Here is an 18,175-nt window from a genome sequence, read left to right on the forward strand (position 1 = left end):
GCGGTTTTTCGTAAATCACTGAAAAACTGTAAGTTTTTACAAAAAAGTTATTAGTAGTTTTATTCGTATAGCTTATATTCTAAGAATAAACTCTTAAATCACGTGCATTTCGATTATTGAGCTACAACCCCTTCGCAAGAAAACCATACCATATTCCCGGTGAGAGAGTTGTACTTAAAATAATTTAAATTAATTATTTGTCGACTAGATATCGTTTAATAATTTATGAGCTCGCAAAATATACGCATCTCAATTATTGAATTGCCATTTTTTTCTATAGTGCAGTCACTGAAGGTAAAAATCAACTATGACCTTCGATTTCGGTAAATCTGCATTCATTTTCACGAAAATTTGAATAAAAAAATTGAATGAAATTGCTCATTTTTGATAGGTATTTCTAAGTATGTACTTTGACAAGTATTTAGTACCTAAGTGTTATAAAATGCATATCTTTCCCCTTTATTTAAGCTTGAATCCTTAGATTTGAAAAGTCGCAGAAAAAATTATACATTTAATTACCAATAACTTACTTTAAATTAACATTAAAGGGTTTTTCAAGTAATCAATTTATTATATTTTTTATTAGCTTCAATTTTAGTGATGAACACTTTTTTGTAAAAACTTACAGTTTTTGAGTTATTTATGAAAAATCGCTTTAAAGCATGCATTTTCTTTCACAAAAATTAAAATATTTGATCTTTAATAACTCAAAAGTATTGATTTATTTTAATCACATTATATAACAAATTTTGCTTACAATTTGTCCCTCTCTCGATTAGGTTATTTTTAATAAAGTAATTTTCACCCCCGAGAAGTGGTGACATATACCCCAGGTTAAAACCCCAAGTTGTTATTGTTAATTCGTGAAAATGAATGGAGATTTACCGAAATCGAAGGTCATCGTTGATTTTTACCTTCAGTGACTGCACTATAGAAAGAAAATGGCAATTCAATAATTGAGATGCGTATATTTTGCAAGCTCATAAATTATTAAACGGTATGTAGTCGCCAAATAATTAATTTAAATTATTTTAAGTACAACTCTCTCTTAAGCCGGGAATATGGGATGGTTTTCTTGCGAAGGGGTTGTAGCTCTATAATCGAAAGGCGCGTGATTTAAGAGTTTATTCTTAGAATATAAGCTATACGAATTAAACTACTATTAACTTTTTTGTAAAAACTTACAGTTTTTCAGTGATTTACGAAACCGCTTCATAACATGAATTTTTTTCACGAATAATTAAAATCTTTGATCTTTAATAACTTAAAAAGTATTGACTTATTTTATTAACTTTAAATAATAAATTTTGCTTTTAATTTGTTCTTTTATTGATTTGTGAAGTTATTTTTAATAAAATAATTTTCACCCCCGAGAGGGGGCGGTATCCACCCTCAGGGTAAAGGCGCAAGGTGGTACCATGTCACCTTTGTTTCTTGACGTATCCTCTAACTACTGACCAATTTTCGTGAAAATCGATGAAGGTTCACCGAAATTGAAGGTAATCGTTGATTTTTACCTTCAGTGACTGCACTATACAAAATAAATTGAAATTTACTGATCTAAATGCGCGTAATTTGGAAGAGTATAAATAATTCAATGATATGTAGTCGCCAAATAATTAGTTTAATGCATTTTAAGTACAACTTTCTCTTAAGCCGGGAACATAGGGTGGTTTTCTTGCGAAGGGGTTGTAGCTCAATAATCGAAATGCACGTGATTTAATAGTTTATTCCTAGAGTATATAAGTTATAGGAATTATATCCGCAATACTATATATTTTAGGTTTTCTCAGCATTTTTCTCTTAAGTTAAATCAATTAAAGGGTTGTTTGGGGGTGAAGGGGATGAGCTCAAAAATCGAAACTATATAATTTCAAGAGCTCATAAATAGCTCGTAATTCTGCCGCAAAAAACGATTCAATATTCCTATTTTTAAGTGGTGGGGGGGCTGAGTCAGCCCCCCCCCCCCCACTAAAGTATCAAATTCCTGCTCAGTGGAACGAGCTCAAAATTTTTAGTTTGCGGAATATGAGAGCTCATAAATAGCTCATAAATCAGGGCTATTTGTTTTTTGCAAGTGGGGGGGGGGCAGCTCAACACGGGTCAAATAATACTTGTTTATTAAAAACGTAATTCACCGACAAAAAAAATGACGCAAACTTATAAAAAATCGAAATTCTTTTTAAACAGTGATAGCGCTGTTTCACATTATAAGAATTTAAACGTGCGAGAGTTAGAACGCACGACGACAATCCAATGGTGGCTTATGTAATCATATGGAGCCTTTCTCACTAGACGGTCGCGGTGGTTGGAACGTTCGGTGAAGTCGCCCTGTTTATGTCGTCCCTTGCTACAACAACAGACGACAGCCGTGCCGTCTTTACGCACCCAGTCTTACGCATAGGAGACTTAATGCATCCTTTCATAATATGATACTGTCGTTCAGTCGCACGAAGGTAGTTTCTTTGGTTGTTTGGTACATTATTTTCATTTACACTTTGTGGCTGTTTGAAGTAGGTGCATATATTTTATATTATGATTTCTCAAATTGATAGTGAAATATTAATAACATTAATGGAAGCGAGACCTGTTCTTTGGGACAAAACAATAGAAATATAATAAAGATAGAAACTTGACGAGAAATGCTTGGAACAGTGTATGCCGTGCACTTAATATTAAATTTGATGAATTAGGCGATAATAGTCCTGTCGCCAGGGGGGGTACAACGGCCTTCTTAATTCAGATGGACTTACCCAAGTTTTTTTTATGTATTTTGGCCCGTAGAATACGAATTTTTTGGGTAACAGTTGATCCGGATGTCGATAAGATTGTTATAAACAAAGAACTTGAGGAATTACATAACAGCGATTTCTCGAAAAACAAAACATTTTTTTGTATTTTTTGGGTCATTCTAACCAAAAAATGTTCCTTCAAGTTTTTTCGTAGGATGCATAGTTTTCGAGATAAACGCGGTTGAACTTTCAAAAAATCGAAAAATTGCAATTTTTGAACCCGAATAACCTTTGAATGAAAAATAAAATAGCAATTCTGCTTACCGCCTTTAAAAGTTTGAGTCAAATTATATATGTTTTGAATATTTGCATTGATAAAAATTTATTTTTTGATTGTTAAAAAAAGCTATAAACACATAGTGTTTCCCGTGCCTAATACATGCGTTTTTAGTAATAGGCCCGCTTGCACTTCTACCTCTGCTACCTACTCGTTCGATTTTAAATGAGAAATCATTGAAAACATCACTCAAGCACTAGCTGTTTATAGCTTTGTTTAACAATAAAATAATAAATATTTAGCAATACAAATAATTAAAACCGATAAAATTTGACTTGAACTTTCAAATGCGGTAAGCAGAATTGCTATTTTATTTTTTAATTAAAAGTTATTCGGGTTCAAAAATTGCAATTTTTCGATTTTTTGAAAGTTCAACCGCGTTTATCTCGAAAACTATGCATCCTACGAAAAAATTTGTAGGAACATTTTTTGGTTAGAATGGCCAAAAAAATACAAAAAAATGTTTTGTTTTACGAGAAATCGCTGTTATGTGATTCCTCAACTTCTTGGTTTATAACAATCTAATCGACATCCGGATCAACTGTTACCCAAAAAATTCGTGTTCTACAGGTCAAAATACATAAAAAAATCTTGGGTAAGTCCATCTGAATACAGGAGGCCGTTGTACCCCCCCTGGCGACAGGACTATAAAGAAAAAAACACATTTGGTAAAGTACAGCAAAATTAATTATATGTTACTGATAACAACAGTAATTAAAACTGCTAAGTATATTATAATAAACGTTATTTTACATAGTTGCAATTAACGTTGAGTATAGAGGGTGTTCCATCAATATGTGTGAATATAAAAATATATAAATCGTATTAGTCCAGGGCGCATCTGTTTTGAGATGGACGTTGAGAGGTGACTCAAATTTTTTTGCAGAAATTGCTTAAAATAAATCAAATAATAATATTTGAGTTATCCTCCCTCTCAAAAAGATCCGGAACATTGTTTAAATAATCAAAATGTCAAAAAATGAAGGAAAAATTCGATATTTTTCTTCATTTTTTGATTATAACTTAAGTATTCATTTCCGAGAAAAGTTGTACTGACATAAAAGTTGCGTAATTAAATTTCCTACAATATAGAATTGGTTAAAGATTTAAAAAATTGTCACCCTTGTTGAAAAATAGCAATAATTGCGAAAAAACCATTAAAAAAGCAAGTATTCGCATGTTACGTTTTTCAATCATTTATGCTATACTTAGGACCTTCATATGTCACCCAGACAAACTTTATGATACAGTAAAACAATACTGTAAATTTCATTAAGATTGGCTCAATAGATTTTGCAAAATAAATTTTGCAATCCAGCTTTCGCAAAAAAATTTCATTTTTTCAAAATGTTACAGGACTGAAAATCAAGCAGATAGTAAGTTGAAATTTTTTTCGCTTATAGAACTGTACTGTATCTTTCATTTGCAATTTGCAAAATTAAAATCGAATAATTACCACGGCGTCAAGAAATTTTTAAAATAAACATTAATTTTTGGTGCTACGCGCAGGACAGCGGTATTCGATTCACACAAGTTGATTTCCACCAAAATTTCTTCCAATCTTTATCTAATATATTATTTTCTTACTATATATTTTGTTGTATTTTAATATTTTAATTCCACAAAAATCAAACTAATTTTATTATTGTTTGTGAAATATTGTTTAAACAATTGCATATGTTTAAAAATAATAAACTTTAATTCTCTAATTTAAAATATATGAACAAAGAAATTTTTTGCTAATAAAAGTGTTATTTCAAAGGATAGAGTATGTGTCTTTATTTTGTAATAAACAAATTTATTTATTTATATCAAAATGTAAAAAAAATTAAAATGTATCAATCATTATCAAAGGTCATTGGAATGCCCAATCAGAGCAAACTATCCGTTGTCCTGCGCGTAGCACCAATAATTAATGTTTATTTAAAAAATTCCTGACGCCGTGGTAGTTAATCTATTTTAATTTTGCAAAATTGAAAATGAAAGGTACAGTACATTTCTATACGCAAAAAAAATTTCAACTTGCTATCTGCTTTATTTTCACTCCTGTAACATTTTGAAAAAATGAATTTTTTTTTGAGACAGCTGGATTGCAAAATTTATTTTGCAAAATCTATTGAGCCAATCTTAATGAAATTTACAGTATTGTTTAACTGTATTATAAAGTTTTTCTGAGTGAAATATGAAGGTCCTAAGTGTAGCATAAATGGTTGAAAAGCGTAAAATGCAAATACTTGTTTTTGTATGGTTTCTTCGAAATTATTGCTATTTTGCAACAAGGGTGACTATTTTTTAAATTTTCAACCAATTCTATATTGTGAAAAATTTAAATATGCAACTTTTATGTCAGTAAAACTTTTCTCGGAAATGAATACTTTTAAAGTTATAAACAAAAAACGAAGAAAAAATCGAATTTTTCCTTCATTTTTTGACATTTTGATTATTTAAACAATGTTCCGGACCTTTTTGAGAGGGAGGATAGCTCAAATATTATTATTTGATTTATTTTCAAGCAATTTCTGCAAAAAAATTTGAGTCACCTCTCAACGTCCAAATGTACTAATATTTTTACAGATGCGCCCTGGTCTATATCTTTTTGCGTTCATATTATGGACCCAATGAATTCGGTTCCTCTTATTTCTCTTTCTTCGACGATAAAGTAACCACAACGCTATAATTTGATTTCGGTCCATATAATACAACTATACCTTTTATTCTACGAAATTATATTTAGTTTTATAGGGTAAACGACTCGGTGAAGACTGGAGTAGGACGGCCGTCACGTATTGTGTGAAATTATCTAAAAACAACATTTGAAACGAGGGGAACAACATTTAAAAACGAGTGGATGACGGAGGGTCTTTTAAATTCATGAAAGTCATGAAAAACATAGATTGTAATGTTGTTCTGAAGCTATTTCCTTGTGGCATTTTTGTAATAAACTATTCTAAATGGGAAATAAGCCACAATTTAAGTAAAAAACGATTTTATTAACGTTTCGACGCCCAAATCCGATGTCGAAACGTTAATAAAATCATTTTTTTAGTTAAATTGTGGCGTATTCCCCATTTAGAATAGTTTATTACATAGATAGTATGAGCTAATTAGATGAACTTATCCAAGATTCCACAAATAACTTAGTAGAACAACGATTATAAAAACAAATTAAGACTTTTAATTAAAAACATAAGAACTAATAACTGACAAAATAGAAATTGCAAATGAATTAAATACACATTACAGTACATTAGGACAAAAGTATGGACAAAAAATACCCATTTTTAATGATACATCGTAATGATTAATGATACATATCAGACATCGTTACCTCCGCCACAAAGTGTAATAAAAAATAGTATACCAAACAACACAGCAAAATATCTTCGTGCGACTCAATTCCTATTGTGTGAAAAGGACAAGTGCATCAAAACTACCGCACGAGAAAACCCTCGCACGTTCAAAATTCTTATAATGTGAAACAGCCCATAGTCTACTTGTACTTTGTCGGTATCGTCACAAATCACCTACCTCTAGTCTCAATGCTTCATAACAACGCTTTGTTTGGATATGAAACGTTTAGTAATTAGGTTATGTTTACATTCGGTTTCTATACATTTTCTGATGTTCTAGACATAAAGGCGGGTTGACATTACTAGTGAATAACGAACGTGGCTCACGCTTACGTATTTTGCCCGTGCTATTGTTAGATATTGTATTATCTATAGCACGAGCAAAATACGTAAGCGTGAGCCACTTTCGTTATTCACTAGTAATGTCAACTCGCCTTAAAAGTAAGCAAGTGTGAAGGGTCCAGGACTGTATTAGCTCAATGTACCCGTGTGTCTAGTAGCGCGAAGGTTACGGTATAGAAAGTTTTGAAATTAATTTGTCGGACTGGCTATCTGATACCCAATTTTTGTCGGACAGTGCTATATTTGGATAAATGACCCTCCAATCATTCATATCAGAAATTTTTAAATCGCAAAACATAAACTGCCATAATTAACATATTTACGTTGTCCGACTAAAGGAACGAGGCTGTAAATTTGTCGGACAAGAGATCGACAATCTTTACTAATTACATAATTATAAGTACTTTCGATTGAAAATTTTTGTAATAATAAAAACGCGGTTTTAACCCTATCAGGGAACACAAAATTTTACGAAAACCTCCAAAAAAATAAAGGAAGGATGAAAATTTGGAAATAGGTACATAGTTGAAATTGTCTATTATTATATAAGAAAAAGTATACAATTCTACATCCCCTCCATTTTACAAAAATTGGGAAATACGGGGTGAAAAATATTTTCTCGTGAGTGAAAAAATGTGTTTAAAATAGGCCCGGAATTGGATAAAATGACTAGTTCTAAGCAACTTTTGTTCTATAGAGTTTCTTCACTAAGTCAATACTTTTTGAGTTATTTGCGAGTGAATATGTTCATTTTTAACAAGAAAAAACCATGTTTATGAACGGTTTTTCGCAGATATCTCAAAAATTAAGTACTCTAGAGAAAAAAATATTCTTAGTAAAAATATAGCTTATAAAAAATTGAAAAAAAAGGTGTACGCGTGAGGTCTGCAGACCCAGTATAAGCAGAGTTGTAGCTAATGAAAAGTAGGTTCATCTTCGTCAAATTCCAAATCGAATATTTCAATGTAAAATAACCAAAAAACAGAGCATTTTTCGGGAAAAAATTCTTTACAACTTTTTTAAGTGTTTAAAAAAAGGTTTATTTTTGTTTTTTAAAAAAATTTCTAACATTAAAAATAAGTGAGTTACGCTCAAAATATTGTTGGTCCCTTTTATTTTTTGGTACAAAAATCGCGAAAATCGCCCCGTAATTAGCTTCCCAAATGAAATTAATCGTAACCGGTTCACAAGTTACTTTACTTATGTATTGTTTATATTATCTATAAGTTTCATTGGTTCAAAGTGATCAGTTTTGAAAAAATTGGGTTTAAAATAAAACATTTTTTTTTAATTTTGAAAAAAAAAAAGGAATTGTTCATGGAATTAGCTTAAAAATTATTAGTACATAATATCAAAAATCTTAAATAGTAATAAAATGTACGTTTTGCTTTTCTGAATATTTTTCCTTTTTTGTTTTCTTGTTATACTGAAATTGATTGTGCTATGGCTGTTCAAAATTTGCCTTAACTCGTGATTAGTTACTCGTTCAAGCCATTTTAGCTACAATTTAACTTTAAATACATAAGCAAAGTAACTTGTGAAGGTGTAATGATAAACTTTATTTGTGATGCTAATTAGGGGGTGATTTTCGCGATTTTTTTACCAAAAAATAAAAGGGGCCAACAATATTTTGAGCGTAACTCACTTACTTTTAATGTTACAAGTTTTTTTAAACAACAAAAATAATCCTTTTTTTAAACACTTTAAAAAAGTTGAAATGAATTTCCCCGAAAAGTGCTCAGTTTTTGGGTTATTTCACATTGAAATATTCGATTTGAAATTTTATGAAGAAGAAGCTACTTTTCATTAGCTACAACTCTGCTTTTACTGGGTCTACAGATCTCAAGCATACACCATTTTTTTCAGTTTTTTATAAGGTATATTTTTGCTAGGAATATTTTTTCGCTGAAATAGTTACTTTTTGAGTTATCTCCGAAAAACCGCCGAAAAACATGTTTTTTTCTGTTAAAAATGAACATATTCACTTGCAAATAACTCGAATAGTATTGACTTAGGGAAAAAACTCTATAGAACAAAAGTTGCTTAGAATTAGTCATTTTATCCAATTCCGGACTTATTTTGAATGTATATTTTTCACCTTCGAGAGGGGGGTATTCCCCTATATTTTTGAAAAATGGAGGGGTTGCAGAATTGTAAACTTTTTCTTATATAATAATAGACAATTTCAACTACCTATTCCCAAATTTTCATCCTTCCTTTATTTTTTTTGGGGTTAGATTGTTCTTTGATCGAGCTATTTTGTAATAACAAAAGCGGGTCCGACACCCGCACTTTGTTGAGGGTGTCGGACTCGACGATCCCCTCTTTCTTGTCCGACAAAAATAATTTATTTTATTCTAACGCATAATCTTTTGATTAAAATTAAAAATTATAGTTTTGCGACCACAAAACCTAACCGCGCTAAAGTTACAGATTTAGGCGTGGGGCGTGCGGAAAAACGTCCAACCTGCTCTGAAATTTTTCAGAAAGTGGTAGATTCGCTCAAACGAAGCAATTAAAACCATTTTTAAGACTTTTGTAATCATTTTTAAAAAAGGACGATGTACTGTGGACTTACATCTTCAAGTAGTAGGTACTATATATACCCGAATACTTGTTTTTAAAAGTTATCAATACTTGAATTCTAAAAACCTTATCAATTAGTTTCTAAAGTACGAGTGCTAAATTTGAATAAAGAAGGTAATGACAAAAAATACCAAATCACATAATTCCAACAATCTTGAAAGTGACGACATATCCACAACTCATTAGGACAAGGATTTGTTTTGAACTCCACTTTTCAATGTCGTTATGTTGCCAAACAATCTACGCAGATTAGGAGAAAAACCCCAAATTGGCCTGTATTCATTCGCACGCGAAACAAATACAAGCCAGATCAGGTCAATGACTATATTTATGTATTTATACAGGGTGTTTCATTGAGAAACGAAAATACTTTAATGGTGAATAGAGGTCACCGAGCAGGTTCTAGATATAGTACATTTTTTGCCCTACCGACTTTTATAACCGAGTTACAGGGTGTTTTATCGATTTTGCCCATTTCTTTCCTAAGCCATAACTTTAGAACCACCCTGTATATTTTTTTGATATTTGGTACACATATTATGTCTCATTCAAAACCCAAACGACCGACATACTAACCATAAGAAAAATCCAGGTTCGGATTAACTAAAAATTATAAAGTAATTGTGACCTTAAAACAACACCCAGTATATTGAAATTTTGAAAATCTGTTTGCATATTTGAAAAGAGCACAAAAAAGTAAGTTTAATGGTTCGCTTCAATTTTTCGGCCAGACAATTTTATGACTTTAATTTTGAAATTATATTGAATTTTTTAAGAACTTTGACATTAAAATGCAGATATTATTAACTTTTAGTTATAAATTATTAAAGTTAATGAATAAATACTCATTTTAAAAATAATCAATACTTATTTACCACATTGGAACGACCCAATTACTAATGACAAGAAAAATCCAGGTCCGGATTAAGAAAAAAATACAAACTAATTGTGACCTTGAACCAACACCCTGTATATTGAAATTTTAAAAATTTGTCTCCGCATTTTAAAAGAGCATGAAAAACTGTGATTAAATGCTTATTTTAATTTTTTGCTGTTGATTTAATTACATCAATTTTGAAATTACATATATTGAAATTTTAAAGAGCTCTGAGATTAAAAACCAGGTATTGTTAACTGTTAACAACAATTTAATGTTAATGAATCAATACTTATTTTAAAAATACTTAATACTTATTTACTACGCTGGCTTCATATATTCTCTGGATTTGTAGCTATATGCACATCATTAAAAATTAGAATTGCGAGAATTGGGATATTTTAATGATTTAGTAAAGAATTAAAAAAACTGCTATATCTAATAAAACAAAAATTCGTTACAATTCAACAATTTAACATAAATTAAAAATATTTGAACTATAACAGTTGCTCAAAATGTCCGCCATTTTGTTTGATGCATTTCCTTGCTCGTTTTAAAATATTTCGAATCGATTTTCTAATTACATTGGGATTGTTCTTCATTTTTCTGTTAGCTTCTTGTGACCTTGACAGAATGAATCAATATGATTTCAAAATTGCTGTAATTCAATTATCTGCGCAAAAATTTGACATGCACCTTTTAACGCAGTTTTTTATGCTCTTTTAAAATACACAAACAAATTTTCAAAATTTCAATATATAGGGTGTTGTTTCAAGGTCACCATTACTTCATATTTTTTTCTTAATCCGGACCTGGATTTTTCTTGTCATTAGTAATTGGGTCGTTCCAATGTGGTAAATAAGTATTGATTATTTTTAAAATGAGTATTTATTCATTAACTTTAATAATTTATAACTAAAAGTTAATAATATCTGCTTTTTAATGTCAAAGTTCTTAAAAAATTCAATAGAATTTCAAAATTAAAGTTAAAAATTGTCTGGCCGAAAAATTTAAGCGAACCATTAACTTACTTCTTTGTGCTCCTTTCAAATATGCAGATTTTCAAAATTTCAATATACAGGGTGTTGTTTTAAGGTCACAATTACTTTATAATTTTTTGTTAATCCGGACCTAGATTTTTCTTATGGTTAGTATGTCGGTAGTTTGGGTTTTGAATGAGACATATGTGTACCAAATATCAAAAAAATGTACAGGGTGGTTCTAAAGTTATGGCTTAGGAAAGAAATGGGCAAAATCAATAAGACACCCTGTAACTCGGTTATAAAAGTCGGTAGGGCAAAAAACGTAAGTACTATATCTAGAACCTGCTCGGTGACCTCTATTCACCATTAAAGTATTTCCGTTTCCCAATGAAACACCCTGTATAATATTTTGAGACCTGATTTGTTTATTTTTGATAACAATTGTATGATCGATAATTTTTTACCCAGAATACTTCTCGGCATTAGCAATTTTTGAAGCGAAACTTTTATAGTGATGTTGTATTAATTTTTCTCTATAGTAAAACGAAAAATCGTCACGACTGACAGCGACACGTGAAGTAGATGGAAGTGTCAATTTACTTAACAAGGGGAGTCCGTTATACAAATGTAAACATTTCATTTGATTATAAAACAAAACTATATACAGTCGGAAAAATGAAAGAATACCCATGAACGATCACATCAATCACTTATTTTGTATTTGCTGTCTTTTTCTATAAATAACAAAGGTTTGTTATAGAAAATTATAGCAAATACAAAATAAGTGATTGATGTGATCGTTCATGGGTATTCTTTCATTTTTCTGACTGTATTTCTACTAACCTTTTCTTTATATCATGATTTAGTGCGGAATATTTCATAATTTTTATTATAATACTGGAGTCTAATGAAATAGTAGTAGAAATTGGGATGACGTGTTATTGAAGAATGTGGAAAATATCATGGACACAGCACATAACAAACACGGAAATATTAAGATGAAAAAAGAAAAGGAAATACTCAACACTATGAAGGAAAGAAAAATGAGCTACTTTGGTCACATACTAAGAAAAGAAAAATATGAGTTGAAGCGATTGGTTATACAAGGGGAAGTGGAAGATAAAAGAGGACAGGAGAGAAGATGCACGTCCTGCTTGAAAAATTTAAAGCAGTGGAGTGTAAAAACAACAATAGAACTCTTCAAAACTGTTACAGACAGAGTGAAATGGGCCATGATGATGTCCTTAAAGGATGAGGCACATGAAGAAGAAGAAATGAAATAGTGATTGATATTCACCAAAATAATCAATTTTGCTAATATAGGGCTTTTCATCGATTGTCATTTGTTTCGGGCTTCTGTCAAGTTGTATAGTCTGTGTATTATATTAATATACACGGATTTTATGACAAATGACTGCAACTTGAAACAAATGAATGTGAATGAAAAACCCTATTAAGTAATATTTTGCTGTCTTTATTACGATATTTGCATTGAACTTTGACAGTCTGAATAAAAGCAAAACATAAACTAAACTTGTTTTAAATTTTTGTTTGACAAAAAACTACTTTGCAAACATGCTCCATGAAAAACAGAAAAGAATTTAACAGTGAAAGCACGAATGACTAGATTATAACCAAAGGCTCAACCAGACTGAATCTTAATATGTAAAGGATGTTTATAAATCACCTAAGGACAAAAAAGCGCCAGGTCCAGGAAATCTAGTAGGAGAACGAATAAAACACAAAACAGATAAGCTATACTCTCTATTTAAAGAACTGTTTCGGAATTGTATGAATAAATCAGAAGTCCCTGAACAATGGAAAGCAACAACAACAAAATAAACTGCGATACAATACAACGAAATGGAAACAAAAGAACAAGCTGGATTTAGAGCAGGACGATAAAAAATGACCATCTGTTTACACTGACACAAATAATAGAAAACAATTAGCATATAATGAAAAAATCTAGCATATAATGAGGAATATATTAATAGTAAACTCTAAGAAACGTTACAACTCTCGAACATCAATATATAATTAATAAAAGCAGTAAAATCACTCTACAAAAATAATCAATCACAAATTAAATTGAGACAAAACGTAACACCAGAATTTGACATAACCAAAGGATTAAAGCAACTTTACATCTAGGCCCTAGGCTATGCAAGTCCGTCTTGCATAGGATATTTCTTGCCTAGCCTGATCTTGTTTACATCAGAGCTATTTCTTTGTGATTTTAGATACCACAGAAGAGATAATTGAATCATTAATTTTAGATATTTCACTTGGAAATTACAGTCCAGCATTAAATGTATTCAAATATAAATCAAACATAATTATATAAAATAAATAACATTTACACTTACACAATAAGGTTAAGTTCTATTCTAAACTATAAATTTTGCTATGTTAACAATATGCATTTCAACGGTAATAAAATTGCATCAAAACTGCATAAAAAATAAAACATGTTCTAATTTTTTGTCTAGCCCAGGAATTGCTTGAAAATATCGCGTGGGCAAGTGCGGTTGCATAATCTGTGTTGCATAGTATGAGTATTGCATAATGTGAAAATAGTTTTAAAAGAATGATGTTAAATGTCACCAACATTGTTCAAAATATACTGTGCAATACAGATTTATGTGGATCTCTGATGGCCCTAATGCTCTTGCAGATATCTACAATAACTTCAGTTCATTTCTTAAGAAGTATTGTAAATTTAATATTTTGGAAGATAGGACTTTTAAGCACAAACAATGTTGATTGTTTAAAATTGTCAGACAAAGAAAAAACTAGTTCCAAAATAGGAAGCAATTATTTTTATAATTGGGTATGAAATGACGGATTCAGTAGGCTGATACATAGTTCATTTACTGATTGGGGTACGCAACATTAAATAATTACCAAAATCTCACTTAATAACTTCAAAACAAGTAGATAAAACAAATTCTATAACAATTGCATGTTTCATTCAAGAAAAATTGTCCAACTTTTATCTTTTAACTGCTGTACTTATGAAAATCTCTTGCTTTTTTGCCTGATGTTGTCATATGATGAAGATGTTAAAAAAAATACAAATATTTTATCCCAAAATGATTCATTTGACATGTCAAGTCCATGGTTTAATAGGGTTTCTGAAGAAATTAGAATAAACTTTCCTCTAAGGTTGGTTAAAGCCATTACGAGTTTAACTTTAAAAAGACAGGCTTCCTAACACACCACTTCCTCCAAAACCAGTGGTGACAAGATGAACTGGTTAGATCCTGTATTTTTTTATGTAGATAATTTTGAAGACAATAAATGTTTAATAAATGTTTAACTTTAGATTTTCTCATGACAACAATCTATCAAATTTCTTCCGTTCAAGGAACATTTAAAAACGAAATTGTTTAACACATCAATTTTTTTAGTGTCTTTTCCCTTTCAGAAAGTGTTGTTTTAGTAGAAACAATTATATTTTTTCATGTGAAAACATTAAGGAAATAATTGAAGCACAAATTTTACGAAAATTAAATAATAATATTTGGAAAGCAAGGAAGTGGGAGAAGAAGAATATCATGGTTAAAAAACCTGAGAAAATGGTTATCCACAATAATAACTAATTTTAAATGGGAAATAAGCCACAATTTTACCAAAAAAATGAATTTATTAACGTTTCGACACCCAAGTCGGGTGTCGTTGTCAAAATACAATTAGTATTTTTACGACACCTGGCGTCGAAACGTTAATAAATTCATTTTTTTGTAAAAATTGTGGCTTATTTCCCATTTAAAATAGTTTATTATAAAAATACCACAAGGAAATAGCTTCAGAACAACAATAACTAATTTATTTTAAGCATCAATTAATAAAATAATTATAGCCAGAGTGATCGCCAATATTCGAAAAACAAATAGACACCAAAAGAAGAAAAAATAATACCATTAACAAAAATAAACGATTTGTAGCATTTGTTCTTCAAGTAGCAAATATTTTCCTGAGAAAATTTTCGGAAGAAATAAATGTGGACCAATGCCTCTTAGCCAATCTAAAATATACTCCTTTCCTTATGCCGAAACAAGTAGTTCTTTTATTTATAAATATCTATATTCTGACAGAAAACATATATTTTCAAAAGAACCTTTTGAAAAACATTTAATTGTCTGCTTTTATGAGAAATCTGAAGTATAAAACGAGTTATATTACTACAGTTATTATAAGTTTTACTTTTGCCTATTCAATATAACAAAAAATATAGTTACGTGTATTCATAGTGTGTTTTGTTGAACACTGAATTTTTTCATGCTATTATTGGCAAAAATCAATTTTTTTGAATACATTGAGAAAAGTCATGCATATTTATGCATATACTTTACATTTAAATATGCTTATTTGCGTAACTCTCGTTATTACCTAACTTTCCACATCCACATAACAGAGACCAACAACCATGTGAGGATTAGGTACCTATAGGTATAGATACCTATCATTATAAACTTTTATCATGGTACCATTTTTTGTCTTGCTCTAATAGACCTGGATCCCGCGTATCAAAAAAAAGTTGAATAGCCAGCAGAAAATTTGTTAATAGCTTAGCGGTGTCTAGTCAGACAAACTTTGATGTACGGGAACACTGGAACAGGGGAAGTTTTAATTGTGGAACAGGTTAAAAATTTGGAACGTCAGACTACGAAAATGTTCTATGTATTTTGTCAGACAGAACTTCCAATTGATTTGTTACCATTTCATTAAACTCTCATGCAAAAATCAGACTGGTGTTTAGCACCAAATGGGCATTTTAATGAGTGGAACACGAAGAACATGTCAAATGACAGGAATCATGTTGGTTAGTAATAGCAGTCTGATTTTTGCATGAGAGTTTAATGAAAAGGTAACAAATCAATTGGATGTTCTGTCTGACAAAATACATAAGACGTTTTCGTAATCTGACGTTCCAAATTTTTAAACTGTTCCACAATTAAAACTTTTTCTGTTCCAGTGTTCCCGTACATCAAAGTTTGTCCGACTAGACACTAGTAAGCTATTAACAAATTTTCAGCTTGCTATTAATCAACCTTTTATTGGTACGCAGGATCCAAGCCTATAATGAATCCTGTCAATTTTCTGATAAAGGTCTCTTTTTTTCTCAAATAAGTAATTGAACCCTCCAGCAGATGGGAAATAAAATTACCTTGTATCTCCATATGGGTCCGTCCACCGGAGGGATACATTACTCATTCTAGTGGATGGTGGACAAATACACTCTTTGTTTTTATGGGTTATTTACATTTTACATAACTTTACATCATCAGCTGAGTTGATCATCATTCGTCATCAAAAAGAATTGATTTATTTGTGTCACAACCAAATCAAATTAATGGGTCTTTCCAGTTATTAGCATACAATATTAAATGCAGAAGGATACAAATTCCAAACAATATTTAAATAATCTTTAAAATTTAAATAAAAAATTGGACCTGGACAAATCTACATTAACAAAGAAGCACATGGCTGCAAGGAGGTTATGTTTAAATTACTTGTTCTTGTTCATCTCATGGTATTATCATATCCAAATTTGCAAATTTAATATACTAGAACTCTTGAGAATGACTAGAAACTGAACAGGCCTTACTTAGTGTAGTCAGAAATTTGCAACAAATACAACAAGTTAGTATTGTTTCAATTCCACATATTTAGGTTGCAAAAGTGTGGAGTCAGATGAATAAATAATTCCATTTAGCAAATTGTTAAGGAAAACTACAAACTCAATGCCTGATCCAATTACACTAAAATTGAACAATCAAGACAATGACCCTGGTTTGAACTTAAAATATTTGTTCACTGAGTTATGGGGTTCTTGTTTACAATAACCCACATAAATTAAATCGTGTGTCAAGGAAATATAAATATATTTTAAATATAAAACAATGTTTGAATGAAAACTATCCTTTTTTCTGTGTAGCGAATATGCTGTGAACTGCCTCTAGCCCGATTACATAGATAGAGAAAATAGGTCAAAAAGGATTTAGTTCAACCTAAATAAATGACATATGAAAAGCAAGTACAAAACACTGTAAATACACATTGTTATCTTCCAACAAACAAACTTAAAAATCTTTAATTATTATGTGATAAGTTTTGATCATAACCAACAGGTATTCTAAGCCGCAATCAAATTGACATTAGGCTTACAGGTTCAGTTTTTGTTTATATAAACCTTTTTAAGATCATGCTTCACATAATGTTCGTCTTAACAACATATTTCTAGCCCTATAATTTTAAAATAAAGTATCTGCCTACATTTTAATAACTACTACTACGAATTCGGCAGTCGTTGAGTATGTCGACACCCAAGTTCCAGACGGTGTACAAAAACTTGTCAAAAGCACGAATATTACCACTAAAACTGACAGTAACTAGTAAGTTTTGTATTCAATAAAATCAGAATAATCCAAAGATGAATCAACCCAAACGCATTCTTAAAATATCTCCTCACCAAATTTTGAGATGTAGGTAAGCCGGCCACATTGCTAAAATATTGCAGACAAACATACGCTAATTTTTAAGTACTTACAGTTTGTTGCTTCTCCAATTCAGCTGTAACAGAATCAGGAAAGCACTGGGCAATAGTTGTCACACAAAATTCACGATAATAGCAGTTCAATAATAATAAAAACAAGATTTAAGCAGAGGAAATTTTCCACGTGCTCAAAATGTTGACTACAAAACGTCTATAATGGTGGCGTCCCGTCACTCGGTTGGTAACTGAGATATGACAGATGCGAAGATGTGCTGCCATCTTCGTAAGTATCAATTTCAAACGCCAATAAGAGAAATGGGGCTTTTTAGGGTAAAAGGATAAATTACATAGACATTTATTAAGAAATACATAAAGTCTGTTGCTAAAACCAAAAATTGTCTAAATGGTTTTTCTGTTTCATAAATAAAATGAGCCATCATGTACATTTTTAAAATATATTTTAAAG

At 30.6% G+C, this 18,175-nt stretch overlaps 1 protein-coding gene across 2 annotated transcripts in view; it reads right to left on the reverse strand.

The window, feature by feature from the left end:
* Positions 1-17,957, reverse strand: part of LOC114326210 (KH domain-containing protein akap-1) — a 205,611-nt gene extending 187,654 nt beyond the window's left edge. Inside the window, exon 1 of one of the 2 annotated variants that reach the window (XM_028274490.2) lies at positions 17,764-17,957. The gene's annotated coding sequence lies outside the window, so the exon portion shown is untranslated. The remainder of the gene's footprint in view (positions 1-17,763) is intronic. The other variant, XM_050646190.1, reaches the window with a different exon arrangement.
* Between the last annotated feature and the right edge of the window lie 218 nt (positions 17,958-18,175).

Source organism: Diabrotica virgifera, chromosome 3 (genome assembly GCF_917563875.1).
Source record: "Diabrotica virgifera virgifera chromosome 3, PGI_DIABVI_V3a".
NCBI classification, from domain to species: Eukaryota; Metazoa; Arthropoda; class Insecta; order Coleoptera; family Chrysomelidae; genus Diabrotica; species Diabrotica virgifera.